Source organism: Capra hircus, chromosome 5, assembly GCF_001704415.2.
Source record: "Capra hircus breed San Clemente chromosome 5, ASM170441v1, whole genome shotgun sequence".
NCBI lineage: Eukaryota > Metazoa > Chordata > Mammalia > Artiodactyla > Bovidae > Capra > Capra hircus.
Genome location: NC_030812.1, coordinates 86,507,980 through 86,524,972, shown reverse-complemented (window position 1 = coordinate 86,524,972; position 16,993 = coordinate 86,507,980). Strand labels below are relative to the sequence as shown.

Here is a 16,993-nt window from a genome sequence, read left to right as displayed (position 1 = left end):
CTATGGACAGGGGAGCCTGGCAGGCTACAGTCCGTGGAGTGGCAAAGAGTCAGACATGACTGAAACGACTTAGCATACACGTTTGAGGCTGCTCCAGTGCCTCCTCCTCTCCCCTCCTCACAACTTCCCTCCTCTATTATCTACCAAACAAATTATTTTTTACTGTTAATATTTTACTATTAATAATGAAGTGTCTGCAGGTTTATGTCCACTAAGATCCCCCACAAATTCAAGGAAATAATCCAAAAACTAAAGCAGAAGAGAAAAACATTGTAATTCATTTATGCTCAATGAGTCATGAGAATTAGGTATTAAAGCTCTGCACAGAGGCTTGTAACTATGTGTAGAATTGAATCAAATCACTTCTTCAATACTTCAGAGACTTTTAAACTTTTAAACACCACTGTTGATGTTATTATTCTGTTTGCTTTGAAATGGAAGTCTCCTGTTTTTCAAACAAGATTGTATGAAGAAAAATTCCATAAAAAGAAAAAGAAATAGAAAAACAAATGAGAAGATGTTGTTCTGAGGTCAAGGTGGGCATCCTTCCACACTGACCTTTTGTGGTAGTTGCTCAGTTGTGTCTGATTCTTCGAGATTTCATGGACTATAGTTCACCAGGCTCCTCTGTCCATGGGATTGATTCTCTGGGCAAGAAAACTGGAGTGGGATGCCATTTCCTTCTCCAACTGACCTCTTGGTCTCTCTCAGTTTTGAAAGTGACCCTGAGACACAGCAAGGAATTTGATACTTCAGAAAACTACTAACCTAATCAAATTCCTTTTTCCCCCCAGGAATGAAGAACCATAAACATCAAACACCTTTCAGCTAAGAAAATGTGGCAAGTATTTACTGAGTGCCAACCAACCATAAACCAGTTACCATATGATGTGCTGGGGCAAAAACCCCGACCCCCAGCTCAACGTTTATTCCACTAAAATATGGTGGGAATTAAGACATCTGTTTTGTTTTCGACTATAAATAGTTACTCATAGTTCAACTATGCATAGTTACTCAGTAATGCAGCAGACTGTTAAACCGTTAATCCGATTTAACTGATTAAACTTGAACTAGCAACTGCCTGCTAGTTAACTATTAATTATTAAATTTTTAAAAATCAGTATTGTCCCATATATAACTATCTCCATTAAAAATGAAAAAGGAGGGAAAATTGGGAGACTGGGATTGACATGTACACAAACTCAGTCGCTGCAGTCATGTTCTGCTCTTTGCAACCCTATGGACTATAGCCCACTAGACTCCTCTGTCCATGGGATTTCCTAGGCAACAATACTGGAGTGGGGTTGCCATTTCCTATTCCAGGGGATCTTCCTAACCCAGGGATCGAACTGGCATCTCCCGCAATGGCAGGTGGATTCTTTACTGCTGATCCACTAGGGAAGCCCAGGACCAAGAATAAGCATCTCTAATAAGCATGGCAGGGTGATTCTGACATACATGGGCCACACTGAAGGAACTGGGGAGGGTGGGAGGGTGAAATAAACAGAGGTAAGGATGTGAGTACGGAATTTAGAGGCTGTAAAATGTAGCTGATTGGAGGTTCATTGGTGGGGAGCATTCCTGGGAGATGACTAAGGGAGCAAAACTGGGAAAAGGGGTGCTCTGGAAACAACTTTTCCTTTTTTTCTCACAAGTAAGGATGACAGATTTTTTTAAAAATGCAGTTGAGGGAGGTAGGAAGCTCAGAAGCCAGTAACTCTGGAAGAGAATATTCCCCCACTTGATTTCCTCATTTAAAAAATGTTTTTATTAATTTTTTATTGAAGTATAGTCGATTGGCAATGCTTCATTAGTTTCATGTGTACAGCAAACTGAATCAGTTATACATGTACATGTTTCTATGCTTTTTAAGATTCTTTTCCCATATAGGTTATTACAGAGATAATAACCTATTACTCTCTTCAAAGAGTTCTCTGTGCTATGCAATAGGTTCTTATTATTTATCTGTTTATACAGATAAATAATATATTTATCTTATTATTTATCTTTTATACAGGAATGCATGCATGCTCAGTCACGTCTGATTCTCTGTGACCCTTTGGATTGTAGCTCTGCTGGGCTCCTCTGTCCATGGGATTCTCCAGGCAGGAACACTGGAGTGGGTTGCCGTGCCCTCCTCCTCTGTGGGATCTTCCCGACCCACAGATCCTACTGGTGTCTGCCTGTGTCTCCTGTATTGCAGGCAGATTCTTTATTAACTGAGCCACTTGGGAAGCCCTGAAATATACACACTACTATATATAAAAGATAGCTCAGTGAGTAAAGAATCTGCCAGCAATGCAGGAGCTGCAGGAGATGTGGGTTCGATCCTCGGGCTGGGAAAATCCCCTGAAGGACGGCATGGCAACTCACTCCAGAATTGTTGTCTGGGAAATCAGAATCACCCTGCCATGCATAGTTGAGATGAGTATTCTTGGCCAGACACGACTGAGTGACTGAACTGAACTGAACTGATTCTTGGTCCTGGCTTTGCTGGTGGATCAGAGGTAAAGAATACACCTGCCATTTGGGGAGATGCCGGTTCGATCGCTGGGTTGGGAAGATCCCCTGGAGTAGGAAATGGCAACCCCACTCCAGTATTGTTGCCTGGGAAATCCCATGGACAGAGGAGTCTGGTGGGCTACAGTCCATAGGGTCGCAAAAGAGTCAGACACAATGAATCGACTAAATAACAACAATATTCTTGGTCCCACCTCAGCCCTCTTGAATCACTATTTCTGAGTACAGCATGAAAAGTTGAAAGTGCACTCAGGCGTGTCTGACTCTTTTCAAGGCCAGACTTCTGGAGCGGGTACCCTTTTCCTTCAAATTCACGTGCACAATAAAGATTGTGAGTCACCAGATTCTGCCAACTTTCAAATACAGGCTAAGGTCTTCCTTCCTTAGCACTTCCCCTGACAAATCTAATTTTCTGGGATTGTCATCCACAGTCCTGCCCACTGCCACCAAAAAACCTACACCCTGTAACCAATCTAGACACTAGGCATTTGGTACCAATTGCTATCCTCCATTGTATGAATACAGTCATCTTCCACAAATGGAGAATAAGCCAACCAAGAGTATAAAGCATGTCTTGTAACTCTTAATGTCCTCAGACATTACACACTGACCACAATAAGTACGATGAAAGCATCTGCATACTTACAGTGGTCAGTATATATAGATGTTTTCATTTGATTGATTAATTTCAGTTCAGTTTAGTTGCTCAGTCGTGTCCTACTCTTTGCGACTCCATGGACTGCAGCAGGCCAGGCTTCCCTGTCTTTTACCAACTCCCGAGCTTGCTCAAACCCATGTCCATTGAGATGATTGATTTACCTACCCAGAAATGCCAAGAATATAAGCAAATGAAGCAAATCTGTTAACTTTCTCAGACCACTGGTATAAAGGTTAGCAGCTGAGCTAAAAAGAGTCTAGCATAGAGAAGTTGCAAAATCACACATCTACAGAATCCAGGTTGGAAGCACAAGCAGAATGGAAGGAAAACAATAGGGAGTGCTGAGGACTGGGGTAAACAGAGGACACCTGATCAAACTGAAATGATCAGGAACTGATCCATACTCTGCTGATGGGCACTGGGACCCAGTGCTGCCAGATATACTGATGTTTTTCCTAAGGAAAACTAAAAATCCATATTTTTATATGAAATCTAGTCTTTAATATTGATCGTATAGTTCACATGGCTTAAAAAAAAAAAAACTGTAAAAGCCAAACAAAATATATTCGAGGGACAGTTTTGGCTTGCTGGTAGCAATTTTTCCTCTAGAACGCAGGGAGGGCCCTAGCAGATTTATATTTATTCAAAGAGCAGGAAGCTAGAGGGGAAGGGCATGGAAACCCACTCCAGTATTCCTGGGTGGAGAATCCAATGGACAGAGGATCATGGTGGGCTATAGTCCCTGAGGTCGCAGAGTCAGACATGACTGAGCAACTAAGCACAGCACACAGCACAGGAAGCTACAGATGAGAGTAAATCTTAAGTTATTCAGAAATACATAGGAAAAGACATGTGTTAGAGAATCTTTAGCCAAAAAATGAGGAAGACTCTCTCTCCCTTTTCAGGCCCAGAGAAGAAACAGGTCCTTTCAGAAGGCAGTCTGTGGAAGAATTCAGGATATGAAGAGACAACAGATGGAAGGTTTTTTGAGAAGTCTCCCTAAGCCTTACTTTAAAATAATATTGTCATATTCAGATATTACCCACTGTGATTTCTCAACCCTTAGTGGCTGAAGCCTCTCATTCCAAAGAGTTGTTTGTTTTCTAACCAAAATGGGATCATCTTATCCCTGCTATTGCAACATGCAAGCTTATTTAACAAGATATGATGGGCATAACTTATTTAATGGCATGGGCCCATACCATATCTTTATTTAAAGATATGAGCATATCTTATTTAACAAGATACGATGGGCATTATTTTAATGCCAGGATATTATTTGACTGGATAGGTGGCTCATAATTTAACCAATTCCTTACTGTGAGTATTTTAGTGCTAAGTTGCTTCAGTTCAGTTCAGTCGCTCAGTCGTGTCCGACTCTTTGCGACCCCATGAATCGCAGCACGCCAGGCCTCCCCATCCATCACTAATTCCCAGAGTTCACCCAGACTCACATCCATTGAGTCAGTGACGCCACCCAGCCATCTCATCCTCGGTCGTCCCCTTCTCCTCCTGCCCCCAATCCCTCCCAGCATCAGAGTCTTTTCCAATGAGTCAACTCTTTGCATGAGGTGGCCAAAGTACTGGAGTTTCAGCTTTAGCATCATTCCTTCCAAAGAAATCCCAGGGCTGATCTCCTGCAGAATGGACTGGTTGGATCTCCTTGCAGTCCAAGGGACCCTCAAGAGTCTTCTCCAACACCACAGTTGAAAAGCATCAACTCTTCATCGCTCAGCTTTCTTCACAACTCTATGGATCATAGCTTGCCAGGCTCCTCTGTCCATGGGATTCTCCAGGCAAGCATACTGGAGTGGGTAGCCATTTCATCCCATTGGGGTTTTCCCAACCCAGGGATGGAACTGGAGTCTCTGGCGTCTGCTGCACTGGCACATGGGTTGTTTACAACTAGAGCCACCTGGAAAGTCCCATGAATATTTAAGTGGTTCCTAATTTTTCACTTGTGTTAAATAACACTGCTATAAACATCTTCAGATTGTGGCAAATCCAGGAAGGTGGATGAGGAAGAACAGATGAATCCATTCTTCTTTCTCCTTTTGTATAAACTATCAAGTTGGCTTAATTTTATGTAAAGCACCAGAAAGATTGTCATCCCTGACCCATTCCACACAGAATTCCTCTTGGATTGTCATCCCTAACCCATACACACAGAATTTCACATGAGAAATATATATATTGACCTGATACATATAACCTTGAGAACTTGATCAGTTATTTTAAAGTAAATCCTTCCTATATGGAATTACTGGGTCAGATGACAAGCACATATTTAAGGCTTTTGACATACACTGTGAAATTTCCCACCAGAAAAAAACTGTACCAGGTTCACTGACACCAGTGTACCCTGCATTGAAAATAACTTGGGTCATATTAATAGAAGTTAGCAACTGAGCAAGTATTCGTCCATTTCCATAAGAAAAGCACAATGGAAATTTCCTTTAGCTATCTCTCCCAGACATACTAAAGGAGAGACTTTATTGTGTTGTAATCATTCTGTGGCAGTTACTTAATCTGAAGAAAGGCAGTGTAGTTTAAATGGATATATTCCAGGTTTGGCATCAATGGGCCTAAATTCAAATCCAGACTCAGCTTGGAACCAGTTTCTAGCTGGGAGACCTGGGTCACATGAACATCTCTCAGCCTTAATTTCTACATGTAAAATGGAAATGATAAAACCTTTATCAGATGAAACGTTTAGCAAAAAGCCTAGCACATAGTAAGTTCTCAGCCAGCTACAGCTGTACAGTATATCTACACTTCACTCTGTGTATGTTAGTTGCAGAGTCATGTCTGACTCTTTGAGACCCCATGGACTATAGCCCGCTAGACTCCTCTGTCCATGGAATTCCCCAGGCAAGAATACTGGAATGGGTTGCCAGGCCTTCCTCCAGGAGATCTGCCTGACCCAGGGACTGAACCCAGTTTTCCCACATTGCAGGCAGACACTTTACCCTCTGAGGCACCAATTACAAACATATAATTAACTCACACTTTCATAGATTTTATTTAACATATTTGATTTTCATGAATATTTATTAGACATTTTACTTAAAAGGTAACAGTTTTATAAATTTATTTACTTCACTTTCACTTTCCACTTTCATGCATTGGAGAAGGAAATGGCAACCCACTCCAGTATTCTGGCCTGGAGAATCCCAGGGACAGAGGAGCCTAGTGGGTTGCCATCTATGGGGTCACACAGAGTCAGACACAAGTGAAGCGACTTAGCAGCAGCAGCAGAAATAATACATTATTTAAATAAATGTACCTATTTTTTCTAATTTAAAATGAGAATGGTGAATTAAAACAAAAATATGTTCAACATTATTCTTCTAAATAGAAGTATTGCAATTAAGGAACTTGTAGAGGAGTTATAAGCAACTTACACTCATTGCTTTATTTGCATTTATGCTTATTGTAGAGTCATAATTAGTAAATTGAAACATATTTGAAACTCCATTATGTCTTTTTTCTATGTATTTGGCCATCTTCATTTGCATACACTCCTCACTGCTACCCTGTCTCTCCTGCATCTATGGCAGCCTTTCATGTGCTGTAGGATAGTTCCATGATGTCTTTCATTTCCCAGAGACACACAGATTTCTTTTTTCTTTTTTGCACTTACCAATAATATTCTCAAGTAAATGAAGCTTCATTGTTTTGTCAGCAGCAGCTTTGATGGACCATTTGGCTCATATAACCCTTAACTGACTTAGTGAGAAAAAAATGTGCATTGACAGGGTGATTTTCAAGGCTAGAATGATTTCTTTTCAAGTGTACTAAACATAATACCAACCCCATAGCAGCACTGGCAATAGAAAGTTCGAGGTTGGCCAATTTAACCCTCAGCACTTCTCAAACACATCCTAACTGAAGAAAACTTTGCAGACAGATAGAAGAATAACATACATAGACTGCATATTTATACAGGTAACATAATACATCCATATGATTTGTCAATCATTCTCTAAGTGCCCAGGTCATGGAAAGGACTCAAATGTCATGGAGGATGTAACACAGAAACAAATGACAGAGTCAGAGATTCTCCAACCCACTGTGTGACCTTGAGATTTTTACTGAACCTGAGTCTCAGTTTTCTCTTCTATCAAATGAAAATAAAAGGACCTTCTGAGAGGTATTAAGAGAATTAGATAGGATGATAACTAAAAAACGTGCCGAGCCTGGCACGTTTACTCAGTAAATATTAGCAATTACTAACATTAATTAACCACTTCAGCTCAGTTCAGTCGCTCAGTCGTGTCCGACTCTTTGGGACCCCATGGACTGCAGCACGCCAGGCCTCCCTGTCCATCACCAACTCCCGGAGTCCACCCAAACCCATGTGCATTGAGTCGGTGATGCCATCCAACCATCTCATTCTCTGTCATCCTCTTCTCCTCCTGCTTTCAATCTTTCCCAGCATCAGGGTCTTTTCAAATGAGTCAGCTCTTCACATCAGGTGGCCAAAGTATTGGAGTTTCAGCTTTAGCATTAGTTCTTCCAATGAATATTCAGGACTGATTTCCTTTAGGGTGTACTGGTCGTAACCAATAGCCACATTGCTTTGATCTCCTCCCTGTTTTCCATCATTTTTCCAGTGCCCACTTCCCCATATCTGCTCTGCCTATCCCCATAGCTTACATACTCCTGCCTTATTCAGCTTACAACTTCTCTCAACTATCTGCAAGCGAGATTCACCAAGATTCCAGTGGTTTTTACAAACTAAAGCATAAAACCCGAGTTTCCTTCAGGCACTCTCTTTTTAAAGACATGACATAATCCACTACATTTTAATGCCACTATTTTTTTTTACTAATATGATAACAGTTTGCCTTTCCTGCCCCCAAGGTCTCCTAGTCCTCACTTAATCCACCTCACAGCTGACAAATCCTCACCATGATTTAATTTTCTGGACCTAAATCTTCATGTTCTAAACCTTTCCTTGCCTCTATTTGTTCCTTAAGGGAAAGGTCAGCAATGAAGTGATAAAATGCCTTAAGAACTTAATGCCTGTCATTGACTTTTAATTTTTGACCTGTTCTATCTTCTTCCTTCTGAATATTATAGAGCATTTCACTACTTTAGTTGCAAGGTTTTTCATGAAATGGGATTACAATCTGAAAAAGAAGTCTTAAGAGGATTACTTAATTGATGGCTTTTACTACTTCCCAGAAAAGTCATGAACTTTTCAAGTCAAAAGATGATTTTTCTAACCGCACACTCAACATACTAGTTAGTGTCTATAATCTGGCTGAAATATTTTTCCTTACTAGAGTTCCAAGGGGCTAAAATATTATTACAGTCTCTGGTAAGAGGTTGTTTGGGAGCTATATTGATTGGTTTGTTTCCTAAACATTTTGGCTCTGCAGTGCTACAAAGACTAAAAAATGTTTCCCTCTAGCAGCTGAGGCAAGATACCTAAAACAAGCAGGGAAGGAGTATGTTAATTGAAAAGATGGTGGTATTGTAAGAGCCGTCATTTCAAAATACAAATCCCACACGTTTGTTTTGCAAGAAAATTGGTGCTGGGATATCTGATGGCTGGAAGATTAAAGAAGACAGCATGATGGCCTCAACACGGGGGCTTAGAGCCTGGGGATGCCAGCTCCAGGCAGGGAGAAGACCCAGGGGACACCTATTCTTCTAGCTCCATCACTGCTCCTGCCCTTTAGTTCTGCTTGGGCAGAGGGCAAAGCCTGGCTGAACTGACATCACTGACAGTGATTTTAAATCTTTGGAAAGAGGAGCAATTTCTTCATTGTGGTATCTTGCAAGATTGATTTCACTGCAACACCTGAGACCCTGTATTGATAAATAACCACCTAAGGGCAATAATAGTTGCAGCAACACTAGGGGTTCAATGTCTATTTGGGCTGTTCAACTCTGCTTGAGCATCACCACCAGGCTTCTCTTACAGGCTTCAGTCTCAGACAATCATTTAGAGGTTTCCCAAGTGACTGCATCCAATGTGGGGCTTTCCCCCTCTGCTCTGTGATAATGAACTCCAAGTTTCTTACATATAAATATATATGTGCGTGTGTATATATATATATGTGTGTGTGTGTATATATATATGCCACACCTAGTTGGGAGGTCTACCAGGATTACAGTTGGTGATTTTACACAGTAAAATCAAGCTGCTTCAGTCCTTCCACTAAATTTACTGAACCTCTATCACATCCCAAGCTTCAGGGTAATAACTGAGATACTGTAACAGAGAACAAACCTGAAATATATACAACAGCTCTTTCTCAAAGCTCTGCCTCCCAGGCTTGACTTTTAAAGCTATAACACTTTCATTCATATCGAGATAAAAAGTTGCAGAACAGACAATAACATTTGTCTTCCTGATGTTTACAGGATGTCCTAGAAAATAACATTTGTCTTCTTGTATATTTACCTGACCTATGGAGACAACTACAAGAACAAAAGGATTCTGCACCAAGAAGTTTGCAAAAACCAGCCATACCTCTTCCCCTTTTAGTACAGAAGCCTGAATCCGAATTTGGGTAAGATGGATCTTTGGGACACTAGTCTGTCATCTTCTCGGTCTGAGGGTTTTCTGGATAAAGTCATGATTCCTTGTCCAAACATCTCATCTCTTCACTGACTGACTGGCCTGTCGTGTGGCAAGCAATACGAGCTGAGACTTGGTAACAGAAAGTACTACAGAGCTCCCTATCCTCCCAAACTAAATACTGTCCCTGGGACAGTGAATACTGTCTCAAATGAGAGAGAACCTTGAATCAAATACTTAAAACAACTGAATCTGAAGTGATAAATGAGAGGTATCTGAAGAAAGGTACCTGAAGGAACTGATATTCAAACAGGATCCAAGGGATTAACATGAGTGAACCAGATAAGAGAACATAAGAGCTTTCCAGGGAAAGAGACAGAGTGTCAAAAAGCTGTATAGAAAGAGAGCACATAGTGTTTATTAGGGACTGAAAGCAGGCCAGAAAGGTGAAGAGTCAAGGGTGAGAGGGAGCACCGTGCAAACGGATGCCAGAGCTCCAGGCAGGGAACAGAGTAGGCAGAGCCTTGTGGGCCTAAGAAGTCTGTCTTATCCTGAAATCAATGGGATAGCTCAAGGATTTTAAACAATGGGATGACACAATCTGATTTGCATTCTAAAGCAGTAACTCAGGCTGCAATTTGGAAATCGACTGGAGAGGAGGCCAGATAAGATAGAAGAAGGCCAATAAGGGACTATTATAAAATCCTGGGCAAGAGGCCACTGTCACCTGGAACAGCAGGGGAGAGGCAAAGGTGGAAAATAAGGAAGAGAGATGTGAAAGACAAAGAGATATCTTCTCAAACATTCAAATGCCCTTCAGCTCTATCCAATAACAATTTCTCAAGAATAATATATTTGAAAACTGGTTTAATAATAACAAAACAAACTAAAATAAAATACAGTAATTCCCTTATATACAAACCTTCAAGTTGCAAACTTTCAAAGATGTGAATGTGTGTTTCATCAATGTCAGGCATCAGTGAAATTGCAGTTTGCCTTCTGTCTCCTATTGCTGACTATCCATCAGCTCTACCATCTCCTACCTCCTCTCCCTCCTCCAGTCAGTAACTCTTCTTGCCTGTTCACTCGATGCCAGCCCCCATATGCTTTGGACTGTACTACTGCACTTCTCAAGGTACTGTACTATAAGACTAAAAATGTTTTTATTTTTGTATTTTTATGTATTATTTGGGTGAAAGTATTATAAATCTATTATAGTACTATACTATATAATAGATTGTTAGTTTAGGTACCTAGGCTAACTTTGTTGGATTTAAAAAATATTGGATTTATGAATGCATCCTTGAAACAAAACTCATTCATATGTAGGGGACTTATTATAACAACTACATGTCCAGCACCAAAACTGTGGCTTAACTTTAAAACTGTATGATCGTGTTCATCTAAAAACTAGAATGAAACCCTAAGTGATCTCGGGCATGCCACATCCCATACAACGTGGGTCGTTGTTAACACCCACTCCCTTTCCTCCTCCCAGTATTGTGGACTTCACAGGACTGATCCTGGGTCCTTCCAGCACAGGCAGCATCTCCTTCCAAAAGAATGAAGCTGCAGTCATGTGGTTGCAAAAGCTCTGGAAGAACAACTCTCTCTCCTATTGTTAATTCAGCTTGTTTTCACTTCCCATCTGCCATGCTACGTGCCAGGCCCTATCTAGATACTGCCCTCAGAAGCTTTCTGGTGTGCAGAAAGCATATGAACAAATCACTGCTATTCAGTAGTGCAGTGATGGAGATATACACAAATTTGGGCAGGGCAGAGGAGGGGGAGAGCAGATTTTTAGTTGACATGGCAGGCAACAGAGATTTTGGAGAGGAAACTGGGATGCTTTAGCTGGATCTTGAAAGGTAAAGAAGAATTATCAGACAATGAAAGAAAGAGTATGCTGGGCAGAGGGAATAAAAAAGCACAACTTTTGAGGGGAAATGCAAGTTACGTGGTAATCACAGAGTACAGCTGATTCTTGAATGTAGGGGGAAGGGTGGTTAGGGAGCCCAATCGTCTGCACAGTCAAAAACGTTCTCATGTTAACTTATAGTCAGCCCTTCTTATACATGGTTCCTCTGTATTCACGGTTCTGAATCTGAGTTTCAAGCCACAGGAGATGAAGCAGTACTTTAGTATTTACCATTGAAAAAAATTGGCATATAAGTGGTCCCGTGCACTTCAAACCCTTGTTGTTTGAGAATCAATTGTATAAAGTAATAAGCAGCAGGGGAAAGAAGGTGGATGGCTATTACTAAACTGATACCATCGTATATTCTCCAAGAGTTCAGATATTGAAGGCCTGTGTGCCACTGAATGAAGTCTGACCTTTATCTATAGGTGGTAATCAGGCAGGATTAACTTGTCTAAGACTGAGTGCCTGCGGTCTAAAAAAGGAAGTGGCCTCTGGTAAAAGCACCATTGAGGCCAGCAGAGGTCTGTCACTGAAGGCCCTCAATCCAGGCCAACAGCAAGGCAGGATCCCAGCCCTCCCATCATGCCAGGCAAGAGGGCAACTCTTACCCATCCCTGAGCCAATTGATAAATCCCTTTTCTGGCAAGCTATGTCGTTCACCCATGGGTGGAAGGCGTGTCCTCTGGCTGCTAGTCATGACTACAGAGGGCTCACCATCAGCCACAAACTCTGAGATGATAAACCAAGACAAAGTCAAGCTCTGCTGTCAGTTCAGTTCAGTTCAGTTCAGTCGCTCAGTCGTGTCTGACTCTTTGCGACCCCATGAACTGCAGCACGCCAGGCCTCCCTGTCCATCACCATCTCCCGGAGTTCACTCAAACTCACGTCCATCAAGTCGGAGATGCCATCCAGCCATCTCATCCTCTGTCATCCTCTTTTCCTCCTGCCCCCAATCCCTCCCAGCATCAGAGTCTTTTCCAATGAGTCAACTCTTCGCATCTGTATCTTAGTACAAAAACACCACAGTTTTTTGATCACATGAGGGGAAGAGTTAGCACTCCTAATTAGATGATTAATACGCCAGCCTAGCTTAACGGTCCCTCTCCTGGAGTCTTGAACATCTAGAATCTCATCATTTTTAATCATGCAAAGGCAGCAGAGTATCTGCCAGCTGCTACTTGTCCTTCTCCATGAGTCTCCTGCGCTGACCCTGCTCCAGAAGGCTTGGCGAGTGTTCAGTCTGGCCACTTGCTTTTGTTTACTTGCATGGCAAGCAGAGAGGAGCAGCCTAACCATTTACATTTTGTAACGACAGCCATTGGCATCAGGGTGCAGGGCATTGCAGGGAGGCAAGTTCGTTAACAGTGAAACTTGTCAGAAAGTTCTCGAATGAACCTATGTAACAGATGACAAACCCTGACCTACTGCAGTGGCAGAGAGGTCTTGAAAGAGGGGGTGGAATCAAGAGATATTTACAAAAGGAAACAGCACTGGAAAAGTGGTTGGTACAGAGGATGGACTCAAACAGAAGTACAACTCCGGTGATTGAGTGGGTTATGGTATCATTTCCTGCAGCAGGGAATAAAGAAAAGCTGATGGGGAGGGAGAGAGTTAAATTTTGAACATGTGGAAGGTAAGGAGTCTCTGGGACACTGAAGACAGGACCCAAATAAGGGGAGAGAAAGGGTCTCTTTTCACTCACCACCACCTCCCCAGGAGTGCGTCCAGTCCCTAGTACACAACAGAAGTTGCTTAATAAATGCCTGATGAATGAATGTGTCAAGTCTCTATTTTATACAGAATTACCTAAATTTTAGGAAAGCATAGTTTTGCTGGCACAGCGCATATTCATTTTGGTGGCAAGTTCAACAAACGTGAAAGGGAATTTCTGTGGCAGCAAAGCCTTATTTTAAAATGTAACTCAACTCTGATTATATGTTGTTGATTTTCGATTTGTACTAAATTTTATGGATCACATAGAAGTACTATAGTTTTTATATAATCAACAAGGACCTACTGGAAAGCACAGGAAACTATACTCAGTTCTTTGTAATAAGGGAAAAGAATATGAAAAAAAATACATACATATATAGATGTATATATACGTACAACTGTGCTGTATACCCATAACTAACATGATATTGTAAATCAGCTATACTTCTTTAAAAAAATGACACTTGAACAGGACCAATAGATATTTGTAAATAAATAAGTAAATACAAATAAAATTAAGATTGCTGCTGCTGCTGCTAAGTCGCTTCAGTCGTGTCCGACTCTGTGCAACCCCATAAACGGCAGCCCACCAGGCTCCCCCGTCCAGGGGATTCTCCAGGCAAGAACACTGAAGCGGGTTGCCATTTCCTTCTCCAATGCATGAAAGTGAAAAGTGAAAGGGAAGTGGCTCAGTCATGTCCGACCCTCAGCGACCCCATGGACTGCAGCCTTCAAGGCTCCTCCATCCATGGGATTTTCCAGGCAAGAGTACTGGAGTAGGATGCCATTGCCTTCTCCGAAAATTAAGATTAAGGCTTATTTTACTGGAAAAGAAATACTATACTTTTCCCTGGAGTCCATACATATCACTGGCCTTCAGGTTTGAAGAACTCCAACAATCTCCATCTCATCTGGAAGCACCTGCCAACTGCAGTTACGTCATTTCTTAATGACCTTGTGTGTAACAGTCAACATCTATGTCAGACTTTAACAAGAAAAAAAAAAAAAACAATTTGGAAATGTATATGTTCTACGGTTCCAGAATAATAATACTTTGTGAATGTGCTATCATCTGAATAGTAGATAAGACCCCAAATTGTATTAGATCGGCCTAAAGGTTCATTCGGGTTTTTCTGTAAGATGGTATGGAAAAACCCAAATGAAACTTTTGGCCAACTCATCAGAGTAGACCGAACCCTAAGAAGAGCAAAATTTAAGCAAAATAGTCATATACTTATAAGGAGCTGCTAGCCAGTGCATTAACAGCAGATCGCCCAGAGTAAAAATTCTCGAATTAATTTAATTTGCTATTGTTGTTTTGCTCAGCACCTTTTTATTTTCCTTAGCAAAGAGTTAAAAGTCTGAGTCTCAGCAGACAGGAAAAATAAAATGTAGCAAGAAAAATTTTATGTGTAATAGTTTTCAGAGTATAAAATATTGGTTATCCTCAGAAAGCACTTCTGTTTCCATTACAGTCAGCAAATCTTGATCCACACTCTATTCATCCTAAATTTCACCACACTTAGCCTGTCACCTATCCCACCAGCCTCCTCTGTCCATGGAATTCTCCACGCAAGAATATTGGAATGGGGAACCATTTCCTTTTCCGAGGGATCTTCCCCACCAAGGAATCGAACTCAGGTCTCCTGCATTGGAGGCGGATTCTTTACTCTCTGAGTCACCAGGGAAGCCCCATATTTTTCAGACAAACTGCTAATACATTGTCTTGGTTAACAATCTGCCCAGATTCTCTCCTTCACTGAGCGTCTGTGTCCTCCACAGAGGTGACCCAAGAGAGGGTAAGAACTTAATATTTTGTCTAGAAAATTCTTCTTTATCAGGCCTAATTCTCAGCCTGAACCCACAATCAGGTCACTGCAGACTTGGCCTGAGCCCTGGGAAATGTGGACCAGCCCTGGCTTCAGGGAAATGATCTGGGAAAGTAGCCACCCAAAGTTGTGGGAACCACCATCAAGTTACCCACGGTCTTCTGCCTCCAGCCTTGTGGTGTGACGCTGGTAACTTGGCTTCTGTCTTATTTTCAAAACACAGTCCCACATTGTTCTTCCAGATTCCTGGTGCCCAGCTCAGACTCAGTTCTAGAAATGTACCTCTGCCTTGTTCTCAAAAACTGTCCCTATTAGGCCAGGATTAGGGATGAAATAAACATCGTTGACTTCAAACACTCCTTGGAAGGACTGATGCTGAAGTCATTTGATGGGAACAGACGACTCATTGGAAAAGTCCCTGATGCTGGAAAGACTGAGGGCAGAAGAAGAGGGCGTCAGAGGATGAGATGGCTGGATGGAATCACTGATGCAATGGACATGAACTTGGGCAAGCTTTGGGAGATGTTGAGGGACAGGGAGACCTGGTGTGCTGGGGTCACAAAGTCCCTGGGGTCGCAAAGAGTCAAACATGACTGAGCGACTGGAACAACAGGGATACATTTGAACCTGCAGCCATAATGACAGTGTTTCATGCCCTCATGTTTTCAAATTCATCCACATTAGACTTAGCAAATCTCCACTTCCTGGACATGTGGATCTTCTGGCCGCCAGGGAACTTGAACTTGGCCCTGCAGAGGGCCTCACATGCTCCTTGTCCTTCTTCAGCTTGTGGGGATGGACATTATGACTTGGCCAATGTGGACCCTGGCCACTGTGCCCTAGGGCTTTCCAAAGGCACCACACATACCTGTCTGGAGCCTATCAGCTCCAGCACAGAACAACATCTTATTGATACAGATGACATGATGGGGTGGAGCCACACAAGGATGTGAAAACCACCTTTGCCACAGCTTTTCACCATGTGATTGCCTGACAAATAAGGGAAGCCTCCAGAGCTTCAGAGGAAAGCTACTCATGCTTACCTCACACCATGTGGCCACAGAGTGGCAACTCATCCACTTTTGCCTTCTTCCGCCCCAGGTCAAAGATGTAGATCTTAGAAGGGAGACTTTGGGTACGGCTTTTTCTTACAGTACCCGTAACACCGTGCAGGGCAGCAGCCCATGGGACACCAGAAACTTCGGTGGTGTGGCAAAGGGAAACAGCCAGTAATTCTCTACTTTTTGGAGCTGTGGAGCTTCTGGTGGCCAGGAAACTAGAACTTGGCCCCGGAGAGGGCCTCAATCACGTGCTTCTTGCTTTTGCAGCTTGGTGTGGACAGACATTATGATTTGGCCAAGTCCTAACAATCTCCATGCTGGAAACGTCCATCCTGTTCCCCTGGGTCCCTGCCTGGATTAGAGAATCAGCTCCCAAGTCTCTAGAAGGATGGGACCCTGTTCTCCCCTGGTCTGTACCTCCCTGAAGCTGCCAGTTGCCAAAATGTCTAGCCTAGTGGCTGGAAACTTGAAATCAATGACAGCTGAATCTGGCTCTCTGGATAGAGCTTCACACTAGTGGAACATTATGTTTTTCTTCTTTTTCAAATTGAAGTATAACTGATTTGCAATGTTGTGTTACTTTCAAGTGTACAACAAATTGATATAGGTACACATATACATCTACTCTTTCTCAGATTCTTTTCATTACAGGTTATTACAAGATACTGAATATAGTTCCCTGTGCTATACAATAGGCCCTTATTGTTTATCTTTTTATATATAGAAGTGTGTGTATGTTAATCCAAAACTCTTAAT

At 42.0% G+C, this 16,993-nt stretch overlaps 1 protein-coding gene and 1 pseudogene across 2 annotated transcripts in view; both read right to left on the bottom strand.

The window, feature by feature from the left end:
- ST8SIA1 (ST8 alpha-N-acetyl-neuraminide alpha-2,8-sialyltransferase 1) overlaps positions 1–16,993 on the bottom strand; it is a 180,861-nt gene that overhangs the window by 85,462 nt on the left and 78,406 nt on the right. The window lies entirely within an intron of this gene.
- On the bottom strand, positions 15,826–16,362 carry LOC102184246 (annotated as a pseudogene).